Source organism: Meleagris gallopavo, chromosome 1, assembly GCF_000146605.3.
Source record: "Meleagris gallopavo isolate NT-WF06-2002-E0010 breed Aviagen turkey brand Nicholas breeding stock chromosome 1, Turkey_5.1, whole genome shotgun sequence".
Lineage (NCBI taxonomy): Eukaryota > Metazoa > Chordata > Aves > Galliformes > Phasianidae > Meleagris > Meleagris gallopavo.
The window spans coordinates 2,123,597-2,143,915 of record NC_015011.2 but is presented as its reverse complement, the minus strand read 5'-3'; the positions used below and the strand labels follow the sequence as shown (position 1 = coordinate 2,143,915).

The window sequence follows — 20,319 nt, the reverse complement described above, 5'->3', positions numbered from 1 at the left end:
AGTGTGTCTCACCCCGAGCTGAACTGAGTTAACAATCTGTTCCCAGTGAGCCAAGATGTGCCTGCTTATTTACCAGACTTCGAGCCTCTGGCAAGCTGCCTGCTCAACATGTAGATGGGAGCTGTATTAACTCCATCATTGCCTTCAACAGGGTGCACATGTAGTGCTAAGTAATGCCCTTGGTCCTCCTCTCACACTCCATGGCTGTGGTTCTTTGTAAGTGCCTGAGGTTTGCTTTGGAGAGTTGAGAAATACTTTATGGCTGCAGGGTGGGAACACAGAATTTAATTCACCCAGAATTTCATGAAATGAAAGCCATTTTCACATTAAGGTACATTGGAAGGGCTTAGGCACAAGCTGTGGTACACAGAAGGCTTCCCCATAAGAATATATGGGGTCACCAACTCTTGATTCCCTATAGTTACAGGAAGAATGTAGGTTCCACATTGAGAGTATATGCAGTAGTATATGCAGTTGCTCACAACCTGCTCACTTCTCTACACTGACAGCAGAGAGGAGAGTCTTAACAGCCTTGACAGCAAAAGTCAGAAACACTCCCATCTTGAACTAAAACATAACGCTGTGGCCCTAAGTTAAACCCATATGCCACAGGAAACAGCTTAATTACCTTTTGACGTGTCCACTGCCTGATTTCCTGGCTGAATAGTCTCCACTACCACGGGATTATCTCCACTTCAAGACCTCTGTAGCTCCTGACTTGGCAGACCACAGTCATTCAGTAGAATTTTTTCAGTTGGAAGGGACCATTAAAGATCATCTGGGACAACTCCTCTGCAGTGAACACAGTCATCTACAGCTAGATCAGGTTGCTCAGAGCCTTATTCAGTCTGACCTTGAATGTCTCCAGGGATGGAGCATCCATCCCCTCTCCGGGCAGCCTTTTCCAGTGCTTCATACCTTGCGTGTTTGACCACCCAATGTGAGCCCTCAACTCCATCACTCCTCATACATAATTTCTTCTCTCCAGACTAGTTCTTCTACAGTGAAAACTAATTTTTTTTTTCCTGTATCTGAATTTTCAGGCTGTTTCTCCTTGAATCTGTAACATCTTCTGCCTGACCTGCATTGGCTGTTATGCAGTGCTTTCTCCTCATACCTCTTCCTCTGTTGTCTCCCCATGTGCCCACATGTACTTTGTGGTACTTGTAGCACATATGACCGAAGGATATAGACTAAGATCTTTCCCTAAAGATATTGCCAAAGTAGTTATATTCTAAATTGCTTTGCTGACAACTGTACCTGGCTCCTAAGGAAATCAATGTGGGGAATGTTAGTGGAGTTTCACTGCCTCATGATATAGCAGGAACATGTAATGGATGAATCCCAACACACCAGACCAGGGACTTGCATTTGATAATTAAATCACAGAATCATTAATGTTGGAAAATACCTCTAAGATCATCTAGTCCAACCATCAGCCTGTTTCACCATATCCACTAAACCATGTCCCTAATACCATATCTCCATGTTTCTTGAACACTTCCAGGGACAGTGACTCCACCACCTTCTTGGGCAGCCTGTCCCAATGCCTCACTACTCCTTAGTAGAAGAAATTTTTCATAATATCCAAACCAAATCTCCCCTGGCACAACTTAAGGCCATTACCTATTGCTGTTACGTGGGAGAAGAGGCTGACTCTCACCTCAGTACAACCTCCTTTCAAGGAATTGTAGAGGGCAGCAAGGTCTCCCCTGAGTCTCCTGCAGAATAAACAATCCCAGTTTATTCAGCCTCTCCCCATAAGACTTGTGCTCCAGACCTCTGCTCAGATTTGTTGCCCTTCTCTGGACACACTCCGGGACCTTGATGTCTTTCTTGTAATGAGCGGCCCAAAACTGAGCACAGCATTCAAGGTGCAGCCTCATCAGGGCTGAATACAGAGGGATGATCACTTCCCTGCTCCTACTGGCTGCACTATTGCTGATACAAGCCAGGATGCCATTGGCCTTCTTGGTTACCTGGGCACATTGCTGGCTCACATTCAGCTAAGCATCGACCAACATCCCCAGATCCTTTTCCTCTGCACAGTCTTCCAGCTACTCTGCTCCAAGAGTGTAGCCTTGCATGGGATTATTGTGACCAAAGTGCAGGACCCAGCACTTGGTCTTGTTGAAGCTTACCACATTGGCCTCAGCCCATCAATCTGTCCTATGCAGATCCCTCTGTAGGGCTTTCCTACCCTCAGGCAGATGTACACATCCTCTCAACTTGATGTCATCTGCAGACTTACTGAGAATACATTCAATTCCCTCATCCAGATAAAAATTAAACAGAGCCAGCCCCCAAACTGTTCTTCTACAATACAAAATGACTCCATCCAAACAGCTTGTTGGAGACAGCTTTTCACGCACTGAGCCTGAGTGTTCTCCTTACACAAAAGACGTCTTGTATTTTCTGGAAACTGGAGTCTAATATCTGAGCCTGAGTTTTCTGAAAGTGTTGGAACAGTGCTGAAGGCCAGAGTCTTGGGTTTCTGTTCTGTGCTGTTTGGATGGGAAAATTAACCAGGATTTGAATTGCCTGCTCATGCTATGCTCCTGGGAAAGACACTTAGGCAAATGCTCACTGCTGACCTTTTTTTTTTTTTTACAGCAGCAGCAAGCTTAACTGCTTGCAAACAGCTCTTGTCCTGCCCCTCTGAGCTAGGAGCTCAAGATCAGCAGCAGCAGGGCATTAAACCACTTGCAAATAGCAGTTCCTCCCTAAGAGCTCCAGCCTGGGACAAACACTGAGTAAAATTGTAATTAACGTAGTTCCACATCACTTGATTTCATGCTCTGCAACAGTGTATTGGAAATGCTGATTCCTCTCCCCAGTAAAGTGTTACTTTTTTGAAAATATTTCATATGTACTTGTGTGTGTGCATATATGTATTTTTATATAATATCACTTCTGCTTGTTAAGACTATGAACCAAAGTATGAATAACTTTTGCCTTTGGCCATATGAAGGCTTTGGTACAAGCTTGAAAGATTTTATATTTTCCTTTTGAGCTATGCAGACAAAGTCTTTTGTATATCCTCTAACATTTTCCTGGTCAAAAATGAATATAGCAATTCTAATGTACAAGTAAAGCCAAAAGTGGGTTTCCTTTGATTGCTCATGCCTGAAAAATCAAAAGGAATCATGACTGATACTCCCATTCTGTGCAAATCTTTCCTTATTTTTCTGTCTGTTTCTAAGAAGTAAGTGCATTATCATGTAAAAACCACTTGAGACTCACAGCAGACCCTCCTGTGATGTGGCTGATTACTTTCCAGAGGGGTGCAGTATTTTGTGTGTGTGTATTCACCAGAATCTGGTTACCACCCTCTTTCATTACAATGTTAGACCTGCTCTTCTCTGCCATGATCTTATTCTCACTGAATTTGTCTTTCACCTCATTTGTGCTTTCAAGAACTAGGACTAATGCTCTTCTTAAGCTTACAAAGCTCTGTCCACATAGCAAAGTACTAGCTAACAGAGCATGGATTTGCAGTATGATACACAGTTTCTGCCTATGCTTGTACCAAAGACAATGACTCTCTGAATGCACCACTGAATTGTATCCATCCACAAAGGCAGATCTTAGGACACAAAATGAATCAACTCCCAATTAAAACTGCAGTAGGAATTGGATAGCAAAATGTCATGATTGGCAGAATAAGAGTCTGTCCAGGCTGATACCCTACTTCCCATCTAGTGACCTTGACTAAATGGTGTTCAGTTGAGGGATGACTATGTAGCAAACTAATGAGTCAACTTCTAGCATCATCTGGATGCTGTTCTGGACTGACAAGCTGACAGAGTTGAGTCACCTCTTCCTTCATACATAGTAGCTACATATGTGCCACCTCCCATAAAGTGGTGACTTTCAGGTCATCCTTGTACTGAGCTGGTATGATCAGCTTTTTTCACACAGCTCTTAGGGACATGGTTTAGTGGGCATGGTAGTGATGGGTTAATGATTTGACTAGATGATCTTAATGGTCTTTTCCAATCTAAATGATTCTATGATTTTGTAATTTTGTGATGCTGGAGATAGAATAATAGATTTGCATCTGGCCCACAGGAGAGAGGTGTTTTAGATCTCAAGTCGGTCTGCATCCATCTGTGCCCTTGGAGACTGAGCACTACCTGTGGAAAGTCAATGCTGTAAAAAGAAAGGGGAATGCTTCTTATAATGGAAGCTCCCCTCCCCCTGGAAAAGTAACTATTTCCAGTAAGTGAGAAGGAAGACTAGCCTCTGCCACCAGAGAGTATTTAGAAGTAATTGAATCACTGGATTAGCTAATGCAGCATCCATTAGGAGTCCATGCCATTCCCAGAGGACTCTGCAGCCATAAAGGAAAGCAAGGCAGCCCTGAGTATTTCATGAATGCACATAAACCTCCTGCTTCCAGGCTATAAATTGCTTCCCGGGTGACATCACAAAGGTGCTGTTGGCGCTCCTCCATTTCCCTTAGCATGAGGTCTGAGGTTCTCCAGATGGGCCTGAAAGGTAAGAGAAGCCAAAGCAGTTGCTCACTCCTGTTACAGCTGATGTGGGGGTAGGGGAAATGACAGCAGAGCTCCCAACTTGGCTCTTTGCTTGGGTTGAGAAAAGCAGTTGGAGCGTACAGAAGCATTTGGGCATATCTAGGCTAGGGAGGGCTGTGCATGGAGAAGCAGCCGGCACCAGACTTGGCCCGGGGCATGGCGCGCCTGGCAGATGGCAGGAAGGAGTGGGTGTGCAATGTGATGAAAGATTTAAACACAGAAGGCCAAGTCCTCAGCCAATGGAAATGCGTCTTGCTGAGGATCCACTGATAGCTATTTCCACTTGATGGCCGAAGCTTGTGCTAGCCACAGTGTTATTTCATCTGGTTTCTGGCACAACATCCATGGCTGGGATTTTCTGTGTTTTTGAGCTGGTTCTCTTCTCTAAGGAGCAGCACCATCCTCCAGATACTACTGACTTAGTCTGTGCTTTGAATTCTAGTGGAGGATAAAGGCAGAATAGGCTTAGGCAACAGTGCAGTGATCTCAGCACTGCAGGTAGGCCTGAGGCTTCATCTGTTTCCAAATGCAACTCCTACATTCAAGATGGGTAAAATTTCCGTAGCACCGCCTTCTTGCTGAGGCCATACTTTAAAGGAAGATGAATGCAAGACCAGCTATGTGAAAGGCTTGAATCTCAGCTATAGGGGAAGTGGTTTCAAACTAAAAGAAGGGAGTTTTAGATTGAATATGAGGACGAAGTTTGTTACAGTATGGATGGTGAGGCACTGAAACAGGTTGCCCAGAGATGTGGAGGATGATCTCCTCCTGGAGACATTCCAGATCAGCCTCGATGGGGCTCTGAGTACCCGTTCTAGGTGTAGATGTCCCTGTTCATTGCAGGATTGCAGGGTTGGAGTAGATGACCTTTCAGAGTCTTTTCAACTCAAGTGATTCTATGATTCTATATACAGCGCTGCTAATCGTAATTCAATTACTAAAGCTACTCTATGCTTTCTTCCACTTCTAAGTGCTCTCATTGAATAAGTGAAATAACAAAAAGTTTGCATCACTGAGTGTTTTTTCAAACAGAGAGACGACAAAACTTTTCCCTGTTTCCCTCTCCCATGGTGACAAGTTCACAAGTGCAGTGATGGTTACCTTGTGTTGCTCTGGGAAGGGGAGGCCCAGTGGCAATCTAAATATACATGCACATAAGGAAACAAATGCTACCCTTGTAAATTTTGCCATCAGCAGCTGTGGTGGGACATACTATTGCTTAGCAGGAGATTAGTTTCGTGGGCTCTATGTGTCTAAGGGGAGAATCATCTATTGTTTCCTGTTTAAGATTTATTGCATGACTGTTTAACTGAATAATTTATTGTCAATGAGCTCTGAAACCTGGTGCCAGTCAAAGGGAGAAAAACACTCCCCAGAAAAGAGCTTCACCCTAATAGAAAAATATCAGCAGGCAGCAGACAGAGTAGAGGGGACAGGCGATGGGTGGTGGCTGGTTGCACTGTTGGAGACCTAAATGGTTATGTATCTTTTGTCATTACTTTATAATGATGAACTCCATAGTTAGGAGCCATTCATTACCACTTAGCCTGTGTGATCTGATGTTGACTTGATAGGATCCAATTTAGCATTTCACTCTGGGCTCCATTCCATAGACATTTGGGTTTGGATGTAAAAGGCAGTTTGATGCCGCCTTGATAGTGTTTTAAACTGCCGTAAAAAATGCTGGCACAGCAGTTCAATAGTCATCTAACTAGGGGCGACATTGCAGGCTTGCATGTTGAGGCAGCTGCTTTTCTTTGTCCAAAATGCAAGCACAAAATGGGTAGGGGTATCTTGTCTGGTTTTGAAACAACCACATCGTGAAGTACATATAGGAAAGTGTTCTCCACCTTTGAGATGTGTACATGGGCAGGGCTTCCAACTTCATCCCAGTTTAAAAAAAAGGAAAAAATTGAAGTTTCCTATGTTATTTTGAGGGGAAAATGGTAGAAAATGACAGGTTCAGGATCTATCTCAGATGTCTCTCAAATGTCTCTCTAGCTGTTTCCACTGTTGAATTCACTGGGGCTGGATGTATGGATTTTCAGTTGAGCAAATCTGCCCTGATCCCCATCATCAAACTGATCTAATATCCCTTATGCTCACCTCTCTTTTTTTTTCAATTTGTTATGTGACTTCATTGCTGCTTTTGAACCTTATGTATCTTGAATTGAATGCAGCATAGCAGTCCTATTCTCATCCAAGTAGAAGCAAGGATAGGAAAATTTTCCTATGTACTCAGAGTGATATGGACCCAAGTCTTTAAGGGCAGCACTTCTCTTTGAATCTCTGCTGTGTCACCTCAGTTCAAATGCAGAGTATGGAAACAACAGAGATTTCTAAATAATGAGTCCTGCCCAAGACACTCATTAAATATGAATAATTTTTACTTATTCCGAAAAGGACACAAGTTCATTAAGACAATGGCATCATAATTTAAGTATCTAGATTTTCTAGAATTATGTGAATTAGAATAATATATATGAACATATGTCTGCTTAAACCTATCTACCCACCATGTGTGCCATCCCACTGAAGATGTACAGCTATGATGGAAAGAAAAATTGAATGGATAAATCAGGGAATTAATCATTCTGTGATTGCTTTGTTTTGTATTCTTTCTCTCTAGATATTTCTCTAGCTGTCTCTGTTGGAAACAAGCAATTGGACTGTGGGGAGGATCTCTGGGTTGGCCTAACACAGCCAGATTTATTATGTATTATTCTGTGGGATAATATGAGGAAATGTGGATGGAGACAACCATTTGGGGGCTTCTCACCTCCCTCTCTGTTGTTGTAAGATGCTTCTGCTGTCTTATAGGGGACCAGACTGGAATCAGACAAGCTCTGTAAAGGGTGTGAGTGGGGGTATGCTTTTCTATCTCCTGCCAAATGCATCATGAAGGTCTTGTGAAAGGTAAGATAGGTCAACCAGCAACATGTTCAGTAGATGTCAGATGAAACTACTATTTAGCTCTCTTTCTTGGTAACCATAGTGAGCATCTGCTCTGTAGTGAAAGGCATGACCAAGTGGTTAAAATGAAAACTAATGATAGCATCATTGTTCTGTAGATTAGCGAAGCGAGTCAGCCTTAGAGCAGTAAATAAAGCAATTGCATTGAAGGAAATGAATGGCCCAAAGGAGTGAGGGCTAGAAAAAAGAGACAGAAAGACCTATGAAATCATGTCATGGCCAGTACAAGACTGTTTCTTTACTCACTGAGGCTAACCCAGTTTCAAATAATTCTAGTGAACAGGATATTTACCAACCCTTTGGGGAGAATATTCCGTGGTCCTGCCAAGAAATATGTCACTGTAATGCTTATATGTTCTTTTTGTTAGCTGCTTCAAAACACATAATCTTCAGAGGTGTCCTTAATAGACTTAGCAGCTCCTTGGTATTAGACACAGCATCTCCATGGTGTTGAGGACCCAAAATATAGCAAAGATGAGTTGCAATCTACTAGTATTTTCTTGTAATTATGTTTTGCAAGTTCCATTGGCTCAAGCATGTCTAGTAACGAAATATCAAAGACTTTCACCTCAAGGTCACTGAATTACAAGTCAGTCCAAACCAGACCAACGATCAACTGAGGGATATTAATATTTGACAGTTGTTGGAAGAGTAACATGACAGGGACTGATGATCAGGTTAGACGGGCCCTTGTCCAAAGCAGATTGGATCTCTTTTCAGCTGTTTCAGCAGAGAGGATCAGAAATGACAGAGGAAGAAGAGAAGAAATTGCTTCTCTCAATTCATCCAGTATCTTTTCTGTCATTCAAAGGTGGTATCCTAAATTAGCAGCTTTCATAAAAGCTAACCTTAAAGTTAGTTCTTTAAAAGAAGGACACTAGGAAAAAGTTGTTACTCTGTTTACTAATAATTTTTTAAAGGAATACCATTGTATTTATGAAGAAGTTCCTATCTCTGTGTTAAGAAATTTCTTGAAGGAGTCCAGTGAAAATACTAATTTGGGGAAAGAAAAGCTGGGAAATAAGAAAATTAGCTTCAATATACTACTCCAGTGCCTACATTCATTTACTACATTTTTCTAGACTTTCTAGTTAGTCTTCCTGAAAAGAGTTGGTGGTATATTGTTAGGAATGCATTCCAGGCAGTTATGACATTGTAGGAAAATGGGGCTAAAGCAGCTGAGCACCACTTCCATCCAAAAATTTCAGGTTTGAGGCACTAATCTGTTGGTTTTGGCACTGAGGATACTACTGGAAAACAACGTTGTTTGAAAAAGAAATATGAGTTCTTTGAAAAATAATTTGTGATGGTAGATTTGCTGCTATTCCTAAATGCCTTGATGAAAAAGGAACATGCTGCATAGAACAATTACATACTCAAGGGCTTCATCAAAAAAAGAGGGTGGAAAGGCACTGGGAGGATTTAGAAGATGGCAGCACAAGGACTTGGCACACCATAGGTCCCTATTACACATTCAACAAGTATAAGATTTCCAAAGAATTTAGATTTTAAAGAGTGCCTATTCCTTGAGAACTTTCAGATTTTCAGATGACTTCAGTAACCAGCTGCTGATCTATCTTGAAAATATGCCTTTGTTTGCAAAGCCTCTTTGAGAATCTATTGAGTTGCTTCCCAGATGTGTGATATGGTATTATGTCAACAGATTACCTTGAAAATATGGCATCACGAATTTAATCCAGAGTCAAGTATAAGAGAACGTGGTGGGAGAAATAGTCCATGCAGTCCAACACTTTGCAGGCACAAAGAGGCTACTCAAGAGACGCAGGGCTGTCAATGTCTAATTGACATTTTCCAAATTAATTATCTTTGCTCCCAAATACTGTCTTCTTTTTTGACTTAATAAATGATTTGGGCATGTACAGCTCCACACACTATGAAGTCTGCATTAAAGCTGAAAGCAGTGGGGTTGCTTGCAGTACAGATAAAATCTGTTCATGGCACTGTTGTAGGGTAAGAGAGCATTGTGCTGGGAATGGAAAGAATGTTCTTGTCCTCTTGGAGATCAAGTCACAACTGTTTCGGTGTCAGATTGGTAACTTACTGGATTGCTTCGGAGTGATCACGCCACTGGTCTAAGCTGAGGAAAAGAAAGTGTTCTGAAGGGCTGTGTAAGATGGATATTTGGCTATCACCAGTGAAAGATGTTTTGCAGGAAAACATGTTTGGGACTGAAATCAAACCTTTCAGAGACTGAGAGCACTGATGATTATGTGGCTCTTTATCTATCAGTTTTATTGAGGGTCAGTTAAACCATTTGAAGAAGAACTTCTCCCTCATTGTCCCCATGATTTCTCTGGGAACGTCAACGCAGGAATGAGCCAAAGCAGTGCATCTGCTGCTGGAATTGGTTGAGGAGAGATTTGCCCAGCAAAATGCATATAACTGGATGGTCAGAAATGGGGAAGAAAGGATTCTTTTTGTTTGTTCGGCAGGGAATTTCTGTTTAATCAGCAGTTGTTTTCAAAGCCAAACACTGCCTGCCATCAGCCAAGGTCCAGGAACGTAAATATCTGGGCCCTCTTCCAAGACATGGCTGAGTTCCAAACTGTTCATAAGGAGGGAGGAGGTGGGAAAGTATCTCCCGATGCACTGCAGTTGGCAGTAGTGGTGTTTGCAGCAGCACAGTGACAATATTCAGCTCGCCTGGCCTGCGTCGTATGATTGGGGTTGCTTTATAAAATTCTTCTGTTCTTCATGTGATGCAGACCCACCCAAATCTGACCACAACATCTTGCATCCCAGTGAGAGGAACAAACACGAAGACTGCAGCAAGTTTTGATTGAGTCCTTACATAAACACAGAGGAAACTTCTGATGACTGTTGCTTTTCTGGTATAAATGGGAGTTCCCACAGGTTGGGCATTGTGGGAAATTAGACTTCCTCACCTGGAAGTCAAAAAAACACCTTTTTATACCAAAAAAAAAAAAATCTCTTTCTCAGAAGCTGTTAGAGGTTGTTGTTTTTTTTATAAAAAGTTCATGGATCTGTTTTCTTCATTTCTGTTGTGTCTGCCATTTTTGACTGAGCATAAATTATATGAGCATGCAGTACTTTAAGAGGTTTAGTATTCTGCTATTTGATTTTCCAGGTCTTTTCATAGAAAAAAACAACACAATTTCCCCCTATTGTTTATGCTCAGTGGCTTGCTTTGTTATTGTCTGCTGTCTCATAGAGTACTTCTGTGACTTTGCCATTTGCAGAAGTTGTTGCTGTTTCTGCATTATAATAACATTTTGAGGCATTAGCTGAAGTCCAAGACCGATTGAGGTGGGACATCCAAGTGAGAGAAATCTCTACTTGGAATGCACTGGACTATGTGAAGACAAGAAGAGGGTACAACGCAGACGTAGATTGCTTGAAATCATATACAAGAGCCAAATCAAGCTGAGTTTTAACAGAGCCTCCAAAATGAACTTTGACTTGTGTATATGCTGCTTTGCACTTATCTCTGGAAAGAACATGATACAGCTTGTGTGGAAGATCTTACCCATTTAGATGGGCATTATGTATTTTACTTTGTAAAATCATAAAATCATAGAATCGTTAAAGTAGGAAAAGGCCACTAAGATCTTCCAGTCCAACCATTGACCTATTACTGCCATGACCACAAAACCATGTTCCTTAGTGCCACACATGCCCTCTCCTTGAACACCTTTGAGTATAATAACTCGATTAAATTTTACCTAATATCCAAGCTGAAATCCACACTCTACACAAATTTCATCACAGCCAAACTGACACAGAAACAAAACAGCACAGACACTGTAACACATAGGGCAGGTAGGATCAAACTAAGAGTCACCATCTACACTGAGAAGCTTGATCATCCAGGTAGTTTTTTTTTTTTCTCCTCTACCTGTTGTAAACATCATGGCTTCAACAGCTGTTGCTCTCACTGTGTGGTCCTTTTTTTTTTTCTTTTCTTTTTTTTCTTTTCTTTTTTTTAAGTCTTTTTGTTTTGTAATTCCTCTGAAAGAGTTGAAGAAAATGTCAATTTTCCAGCAGTTTACAAAGTATGAGACTTGATGTGGTGGATTCAGATTTGGATGCCATGGTAGCCATTGTCCCACGAGACCTGAAAACACAGTTCTGAGAGATGCAGCTTGACAAGTACATTTTAAATCTCACAGTGTCTTTTCTCTGATAATAAATAAACAAGCCAAAATCTTTCGAGCAACACTGATGAGAGAAGCGAGTTTAAGAATGTAATGATTGGACTAGATGATCTCCAGAGGTCCTTATCAACACTAACAATTTTATGATTCTGTGATAGATGTAATAAGTACCCCAACCATTTACATTTCAGGTGACCTTCAGTGAATCTCTCTCCCTTTCTTGTTTGCTTTTTTTGTTTTATTTTGTTTAGACAATGCATTCTTTAAAGATGAGGATGCATTTTTCTGCCTGGTGCAAACCCTGGCTTCAGCCCAGTCTCACATTGGAAGAAACTCCAAATTTCCACCATTCCCTCTCCAGCTTCTCACCCTACTTCCTATGGGAAGAAATTTTGGCTCTGTAGGCCTCCAGATGTCATGAATGAGGACCGAGAGATCCTTTGGTGTCAGCTGTAAGGATGCAGGACTGGGAAGTCTTTTTCTCCCAGCATGTAGAAAGGCAAATGAAGCATTGAGTGTTTTGGTCCGTCTATTCCACTGCCTGTAAATTTCAGCACTGCTAATGGCAATGCAGCAAGCATGAACTTGTTGGGGGAAAAAACCTTCTGGTAGCTTTTCTAAGTTCATTTAGAAAATCGGTAGCAGAGGCAGTGATGAAATTAAGGTTCAGATAAGCTCTTTTATGACATGCTCATCTTGTCCACTCTTTGAATCTGATTTTGTTCCACCAAGCTGATTGTAAACAGGTGAAGAAGAAGCCGAGGAGTGAGCACAGATAGTGCTAACAAGGGACCTGCTGTGCAAACAGCCTTGTTGAGAACTATTTGTGGGGCAAATGGATGTGGGAGAAAGGGTAGGGAAGTTGCACTTGTGTATGCTGTGTTCTTTCCACCCCCATTTCTTTGCAACTCAGCTAGGAGAGGATGGAAGCCAGGGAAACCTACTTTGAATTGACTGACACTTTGTTTAAAATAAAATAAAAAAAAATCTGTTTTGTTTTTCCTCCAGATGAATATTAAAAGGTGGCATAACTGACAACCCAGCCCACTACAAGTTCGCCTCCTGTTTGGAGCTAAATTGGAATGAAATTCAGTGATTTTCTTACTGTGGGCATAAAGGGGACTGTGGGCCTCTAATCACTGCCTGTGGGTTTGACTCAGCCATCCATAAACTGCAATATTCACTCATTTATTCCTTTTCATTCAATTGCCTCCAAATTGCTTCAAACAAGCTCCTTGGCTGTTGGGGTAGGAGAAACTCTGCCTGCTCCTCATTAGAGTGGACAGGAGTGAGGAGGAGAGAAACACAATCTTGGTGCCATCCGTCCACTTCCTTCCTCCCTTTCTTTCCTTTGCTCTGAGAAGTGAGGGTGATTGAGGACATGCCCACCAAGCGTGCAAAGCTGGCAATTACACAGTGTTTGCTGCTCTGTGTCTTGTACTGCCAATTAAATACACTGCTGGGCACACGCCAGAAGAGACTGCAACAGTAATCCCTGTTCTTCTTTATATATTTTTTTTTCCCCAGAGTTTATCCAAGCATTTTGGGGTTGCAATCTGCCTAGAAAGCCAAAGATATACAGAGAGTCTTAGAACAGAATCACAGAAACATAGAATCATTTAGGTTGGAAAAGGCGTTCAGGATCTCCAAGTCTAACCATCACCATTACCTCCCATGGTGAATGTTCGTTGGATCACCTACCATTTCCTAGCTAGTCACCTTGTAACTCTGAGACAAAGACATCTGGGGGTAGCTTTTAAATTTTCAATCATTTTGAAAAGTAAAACACACCAAAACATGTTTTTAACCACAGAAGCTGTAGATGCCCCATCCCTGGGGGTTTTCATGGTTGGATGGAGCTCTTGGCAGCCTGATCTGGTGGATGGTAACCCTATCCATGGCAGGGATGTTGGAACTCGATGATCTTTGAGGATCCTTCCAACCCAGGGCATTCTATGATTCTATGAATTAAGTCTAAGGATCAAGCCATTGGTCCAGTTCTCTACAGTGACAACATGGTCAGCCCACCATAAAGGAACTAGTCGGTACAGATGGATTGTTCCCTGGCCAGCAAAAATCTGAATTTACCCAACTTTTTTTCTCCATCCTACATGTGACAAGATGTGTGCTGTTGGTGTCTTCCCTTATCCCTCCCTACATCAACGAACACAGAATCATAGAATCATAGATTCACCGACTCATAGAATCATAGGATCATAAAGGTTGGAAAAGACCACTCAGATCATCTAAGCCAACCACTAAGCCATCATCACTATGGCCACTAAGCCATGTCCCTCAGTGCTACATCTATTTTTTTCTTGAACACCTCCTAAGAGATCTTGACACATCTTGAGATGTGTTCCAGCCTGTAGGGTGGTACAAATTTCCTAGAAACTGGGCTCCTCCACTAGACATCTTCACTGATCCTCTCTTCCTAGTCTTCACTTTTTGAACAGCAGGCAGCAAAAGTGGGGCAGAAAAGGTCTTCATGCTCCTGCCCAATTGCTGGGCAAAACGTGGACCCATCAACAACAGGAACCGGGCAGGGAGGCTTTGCAAAGCAACCCCCTCGTTTTTCTCCAGCACTCACAGGGCTCCAGCGAGTAAAGCAGCGAAAGCAGAAAATACTGCATTGCACCAAAGGCACAGAGACAGGGAGAGAGAGAGAAATCCCACAATCTGACAGGCAAAGGCTGTGACTGTCCCACTCCTGACAGGTTGCTGCGTGGTGGTGGAGGAAGGCAGGAAGCATGCACGATGCTCAGAACAGAACTGCTCCAGCACTGAGAGCATTTACTGCAGTGCATTTTGTGATGAGCCACCCCCAAAAGCTTCTGTCTCAGCTCAGGCACCTTTGGCATCTGCAGGCAGAGGGAAACATTTCCAGCTTACTGCCTGGAAATGAAAACTGCAACGTTGGCTCAGCAAACAGAAAGAGTTAGGGAGATGACAACAGCCTCTTTTCTATTATCGGTTTCTCCGATGGTCCTTCTCAGTTCTGTCCACTTAGCTCTGATGTGACCCTGAGACCCTTTTGCTCTTTGCAATCAGCTGGGACCCTCTCCCACTTTTCCATCCACCACTGCAAGTCCTTTAGCTAGGGATAATAGTAACTAACCCAAAATAGCGGCAAAAATCATCAGCTAAGGCTGCAAACCAACCACTTTCCCCTCAACTCCTTTTCCCTCAGCGTCCTCTATTGATGAAATGAACTATTCATTTCATTCCTCTTGTCTCACCAATCTCTTCTATATAGTGAAGTCGTGATAGCACTGAGGCAGCTCTACCTTTCCCTAAGGAAAGCTACCATGATCCTGCTGCTACCATGATCCTGCTTCTCCATAACTGGCAAAATGAGGAAAAGAAACCTATTTCCATTTTACACATATGGAAAGGTAGCTAAGGCCCATTGGTGCCCATGGAAATGTAGGGCATGTATAAATTCACTGTTAGGTCTTCTGTCCAGTAGCTGCCTGTTGCCCCTCTGCTGGAAGTCCATCCTGGTCTTACCAAAACCAGTTACCAGTGTCACTGGCACCCAAGGTAGGCTATCAAAACACAGCCCCCAGTCTTGCACACATGCTTATTACCCATACATGTGAAGGATAAGCAATAAAATTTATCTCAAAAAATAGTTTGGATATCTAAGCATTCTCTAGCTAGGAAATGGAGAAAGAAGGAAGGTTGGAATTGGAAACAAACAGAACAACAGTCATGATTTTAAGCTCTCAGAGACAATAATATCTCCTGCAGAGATAGTAAACACAGAGGAGCTGTTTCCAACCAGCACCCAGTAACAGATCCTTGAATCAGTGAAAGCTCAGAAGAAAGGGAAGGAGGGAGGCAGGCGTGCACGCCTGTGTCTTATTAACATAGAAAATTAAGTGCATTTTTTATCCTCTTTGCTGTCATTGCTTATCCAAAACTCAAAATCACACAACACTGCATATGTCACGAAAGAGAAAACAGAGCAATGACAGGGTGGGAGGGGAGCATTCAAAACCTGTTTGGAGGTGGATTCCCTGGGGAGAAGCAGAACTCAGGCCTGCACACTTGGCACCAGCAGTGTGGTACTGCTTCTCGACAGGTGCTAGTTGAATGGGAAACTACCAGGCCTTGCCCATAGTGCTAAGCTCCCCAAAGAGGGTAAGAGTAGACAGAGAACTCATGACCACTGCAGTCAGTATAATAAGGAGTTGACATGTTACAACATGTCAGGAAGATGTATCTAGTATTGCCTGTTGCCTTGGAGAAATGCTGGAAGAGCCCGGACCAAAGACAGGACAGCTGCCAGGTTTAACAGGTATGGGCTTGGTGTCATTCTTTGTCTGTCATAACACTTTTGAGATGTTCTCATTCTTTGCATTTTCTTCCTTCTTTCCCTTTGGAAGCCAAGGAGTTAATGGTTAGATGGTCTTTAAGGTCCCTTCTAACACAAGCCATTCTATGATTCTATGATTTGTTCTCAAACTGTTGCAAAACCTCCACTTGAGACAAAGCAGATGAACCCTGAAAAATTTCATGCCTTATAGGTGATGCTACATAACAGAAGAATAAAGTGTAGACTAGACCATGGAGATCACAATTCAACTGATGAGGGAATCTGGAGGACTTAATATTTGGGTGTCGGTAGGAAATGCTTGAAAGAAAACGCATCCGGAAGGTCAAGCTGTCCTGGAGCTCCATTGCCTTAAAGATATCTGAAAGCAGACCTGTCAAGAGGAAGCACACAAAAAATCTCTGGCTACCTTCGATAATTGGAGAGCTCCTTTCTTTTGAAAAGATCAAAGTCTGAAGATGGTATTGTTCTGCCAAACAGGGTAATATATTTCTCAGTGCTCTCTATATGCTTGGGTGTGGAGTTTGTATTGCAATCATAGTGGGCTTCTCTTTCAGCACCTTTGGTGTCTATCTGTTTTGTCAACCACCTTATCATCATCTCACTATCTCTATTCTACTTTTTTTTTTTTTAAGTGGGATTTTCTGACATGCCTAAATGGCTTAGCACTCCATTTTGATGAGATGTAATTCCAGTATTACTTCAGCTTACTTAAGGTCTTATGGTGGGATGATACAGATAACACGTGAGAGCTAATCACCCTCCTTTTATTTTCTGATTGTTGGAGAAGGACAAGGCTTTTTCTAGGGTTCAAGCTGAGTGATGTATATTTAAGATAAGCTGCACTTATTCATGCTTATTTGTCTCAAGGAAGAGCCAAGTAGTCAGGATATAACTGGTGGGATGGAGACTCACCCTTAACATGTATGGATTGAAGCATAACAACAGGCAAAGAGAGGTGCCAGCGGTGGCTTTAAACTTACTCAGATGGTTAATGTGGAGATGCTCTTGTCTGTGCGTACCGTTGGTCATGAATATTTGGCTGCAAGCTCAAGGCTGAAGCATTGTTGTTAGAGATGGGTCAGACATGCAGGTGATGTCCTTGCTCCATCATTCAGACCATGGAGATTTGTGCTTCCAATGTTGGAAGCCTTCTATCAAACAGATAAGGAGCAATTAGATATGAAAGGAGAATGTCAGGTACCGGTATCCCTCACATTTTCTGCTGCCTTCCCTTATGGCTCATTAACATCTGTGTTGTGTCATCCATCTTCCACGAACTTCCCGGAGCTGGGACCTTGTTTGTCTGTGTCAGTGCCTGTGGACAGATCAGACAGAGGTGTCCAACCTTTCCAGCCTGAGGGCTGAGAATGCTTTTTCACAAAGGCCATGAGGTCATCATTGATGCTGTAACTAAGCCAAGGCTCAGCCAGCTGAGCTTCAACCCTTCTCTCCCTGAGGTCTGTGAGCTCCACAGGGAAAGCTGACATCAAAAGCTGTCCCCTTGTTGCCATGTCACTGCAGGATGCCTGGCTCAAGATGCACAAAGGCTATCCTTTCTCTGTATGGGGTGTAAAGGTTCAAGGCTCTGCTCTGAAACCTATACGTTTCAGATCGATACTGTTAATGATGGGAGCTGTTTCACATAGCTCACTCTGCTTTCAGGGCAAGAGAAATCTGGAGTCGTACGTGAGGAGTTTAATGCCTGCCAACATCAGCAACACTGAACACATCAAGCAGCAATCCATCAGCATCTGAGATCCCATGCACATGAGTGGACACCATGCTGCATGGCCAGTGGGTTGCTCTGTGCATGCCTGGGAGTCAGCGGTAGGAGATTTCCAGATGCCAAGAAGTTTTCTCTGTACCTGCTGGCTGCTTGGCACTTGGCTACTGTGCATCTAAAATCACAGTGCTCTATGCTTGCTGCTGTTTACAACTGCTCAGTGTGAGCTCTCCCTGCTGTTTTCCTGCAGGAATTAGTTGCCTTGGTAGTGAGTAAAGAAAACTCAAAATATTTTAAAGAAAGATTAATGCAAATATGTGATGCAGTTACCATGAACTCACTGACTCCCACTCAAATACATTCATCGCACAGGCTCTGTTTCCAGTTCCTTTTTTGCACCTCTCTCCCTACCCCTCATTCACCACCACCCCTTAAATCCCACGCCTGCACTTTTCCACGCAGCCAGAGGACAGATGTGTTTATTTGCACGGTGCCAGGCTGTGATTCCTGACTCTGCTGCTGACTTTTTGAAGCACCGGGCAAGTTATTTGTCAGACACCCTGTATGTCAAGTCCTGCTCCTGTAGAACAAGCAGGGGATGATGCTGGGAAAATAAATATGGCTCTGGCAGGCTGTACACAAAAATAGCGGTGATGGTGGTGAAATTTAAGCACCACGCTGTGTGCTTGCTTTGTTAAGGGCTTGCAATGAATCGTGCTCGTTTCATTCAGATTCTGTGAAGCTTTGTGGGAAATCATCCTGGGGCTATCGTCATCCATCCTGGCCTTTAGAAAGGCATCGAGTGTACGCTGGTTTATGCCAGCTGAGGAAATACACCCCTGTTAAAACAGATTTTCTCTCTTTCACAGCTAGGACAACACAGGATATCCCCATCCTACCAGTGGAGACTGCTGTTATCTGGAGTCTGTACACATCATTAGTTCAAGAGCTGTAATCGCAATCATGGGTCCCCTATTGCCATGCTTTGCAGAGGAAACCCAACTTTCATGTTTCTCTCACAGTGCTGGTGAAAGATGAAGGGAAAAGAGGTGTAGGGTACAGAAAGGATAGGCTTTAGAAACTGAAAGAGCCTTGAAAGCTGAGCAAGAAGAATCAGAGCAAGGCCTGTGGGGAAAGGAGGGGAATGGCTGGAGCTGCCTGCTGTCACTCCAGTGCCTCCTGACATGAGTTAGGAGGCAACAGAGCTGAAGCCTCAGATGCTGAGGCTGCGCGTGTCTGGGTATGAATGCAGTCCCCCTGGCCTTGCTTCTGACCATCAGTATAAATAAGATTTTCTCTGCATTTCTCCCTCCTATTCCTTCAAAAAATCCAAAGCGAAGCTCTCTGGGGGTGCTCAGGGGGACGTGGGTGCTTTCTCAGCGGGATGGGGATGGCAGAGATGCTCTCCTGAGGGCTCCTCCTGGCCTCATCAGCAGCACTGCAGGCATCGCCTGCAGCTTTTGGCAGGGAATTGCACAGTCAGGGCAGATCCCTTTTTCTTACTGTCACCATTAATCTTTATAGCCTTTCTGGGACTGCAGTTGCTGATCTGGGAATAGAGGAATAAGGGTGAATAGGCTCAGGCTTAGATGTTGTTCCAACACAAGCTTGGTTTTTGGAGTAGGGGTGATTCTGAAAAAATGGGAAATGGGCTCAATTGAAAATAACCCTTAAAAAAATCTGTTTTTCACACAACTGGACCAAACCAAACCAAACCAAACCACCCACAATCCCCCAGCAATTCTCTCTTACCCAGAGGTTTCAGTGTCACATTTTCTAGTGTGATCTCCCAAGCATCTTTCCCAGACCATACTGCAGAGGAGAGAAGAAGCTGTTGGCCAACAAAATACCAAAAAACAGAAGTTTGTGGCTTTTGGAAGAGAGAGTAGTTGGTGCTGCTGAAAGCTGCACTCGTGGGACAGTCCCCTACAGAGAACCTGGCCCATCTGTGGAGCAGCCATCATTTGGGATGGTGCCATTAGAGTTCATAAATAAAATGGGACACATGGACCTCTAGGGAAATAAGCCTTGGTTCCAAGCACAATGCAAGAAGACAGCCGCTTTCTTTTTATTTATAACAATGCTTCGTGCCCATCTGACCCCCACTTACACATGCATACACACACTGATGCATGTACACATTTCGGGGCAGATTTTCACCTCAAGCAATGGAAAATCATCAAGTTCAAAGCAGCAAGAACCGAACACATCTTTTTTTTTCCTTGGGAAATCACTGACCTCAAGCCATTTCAGACCTTACAATATATATGGAAAAGTATGGATCTATCCCTCTGCTCCAAAATTGGAGGTATAGATACTATATCTAGGTCTCATTTGTGAGTAAAGGAGAATAACCTCCGTGACTTGGGTATTTCCTCTAAGCAATCCCTTTCGAGAACCCAGGAAATCTGTTTTGCAGTCTACCAAGAACTGCAGGCAGCACAAGAGCAAATTCATCTTCCTTTTTATTTTCTCCCAGAGAAATGTAGACTTTCATTACTAGCGCTGTTGAGAGTCATTGCAGCAGCAACATCACAGTCTGTCCGTCTGTCTGTCTTAATCACTGCAGTGCCATTATTTCACATCCTCTCTCTGCTCTTTTTTTTT

General features: G+C 43.0%; 1 long non-coding RNA gene across 1 annotated transcript in view; it reads left to right on the top strand.

The window, feature by feature from the left end:
* Nucleotides 1–2,206: 2,206 nt before the first annotated feature.
* The window catches only part of LOC109367209, a 31,942-nt gene continuing 13,829 nt past the window's right edge, over nucleotides 2,207–20,319 (top strand). The window contains exons 1-2 of the long non-coding RNA XR_002114096.1: nucleotides 2,207–4,500; nucleotides 7,359–7,454. This is a non-coding gene — a long non-coding RNA (uncharacterized LOC109367209). The remainder of the gene's footprint in view (nucleotides 4,501–7,358; nucleotides 7,455–20,319) is intronic.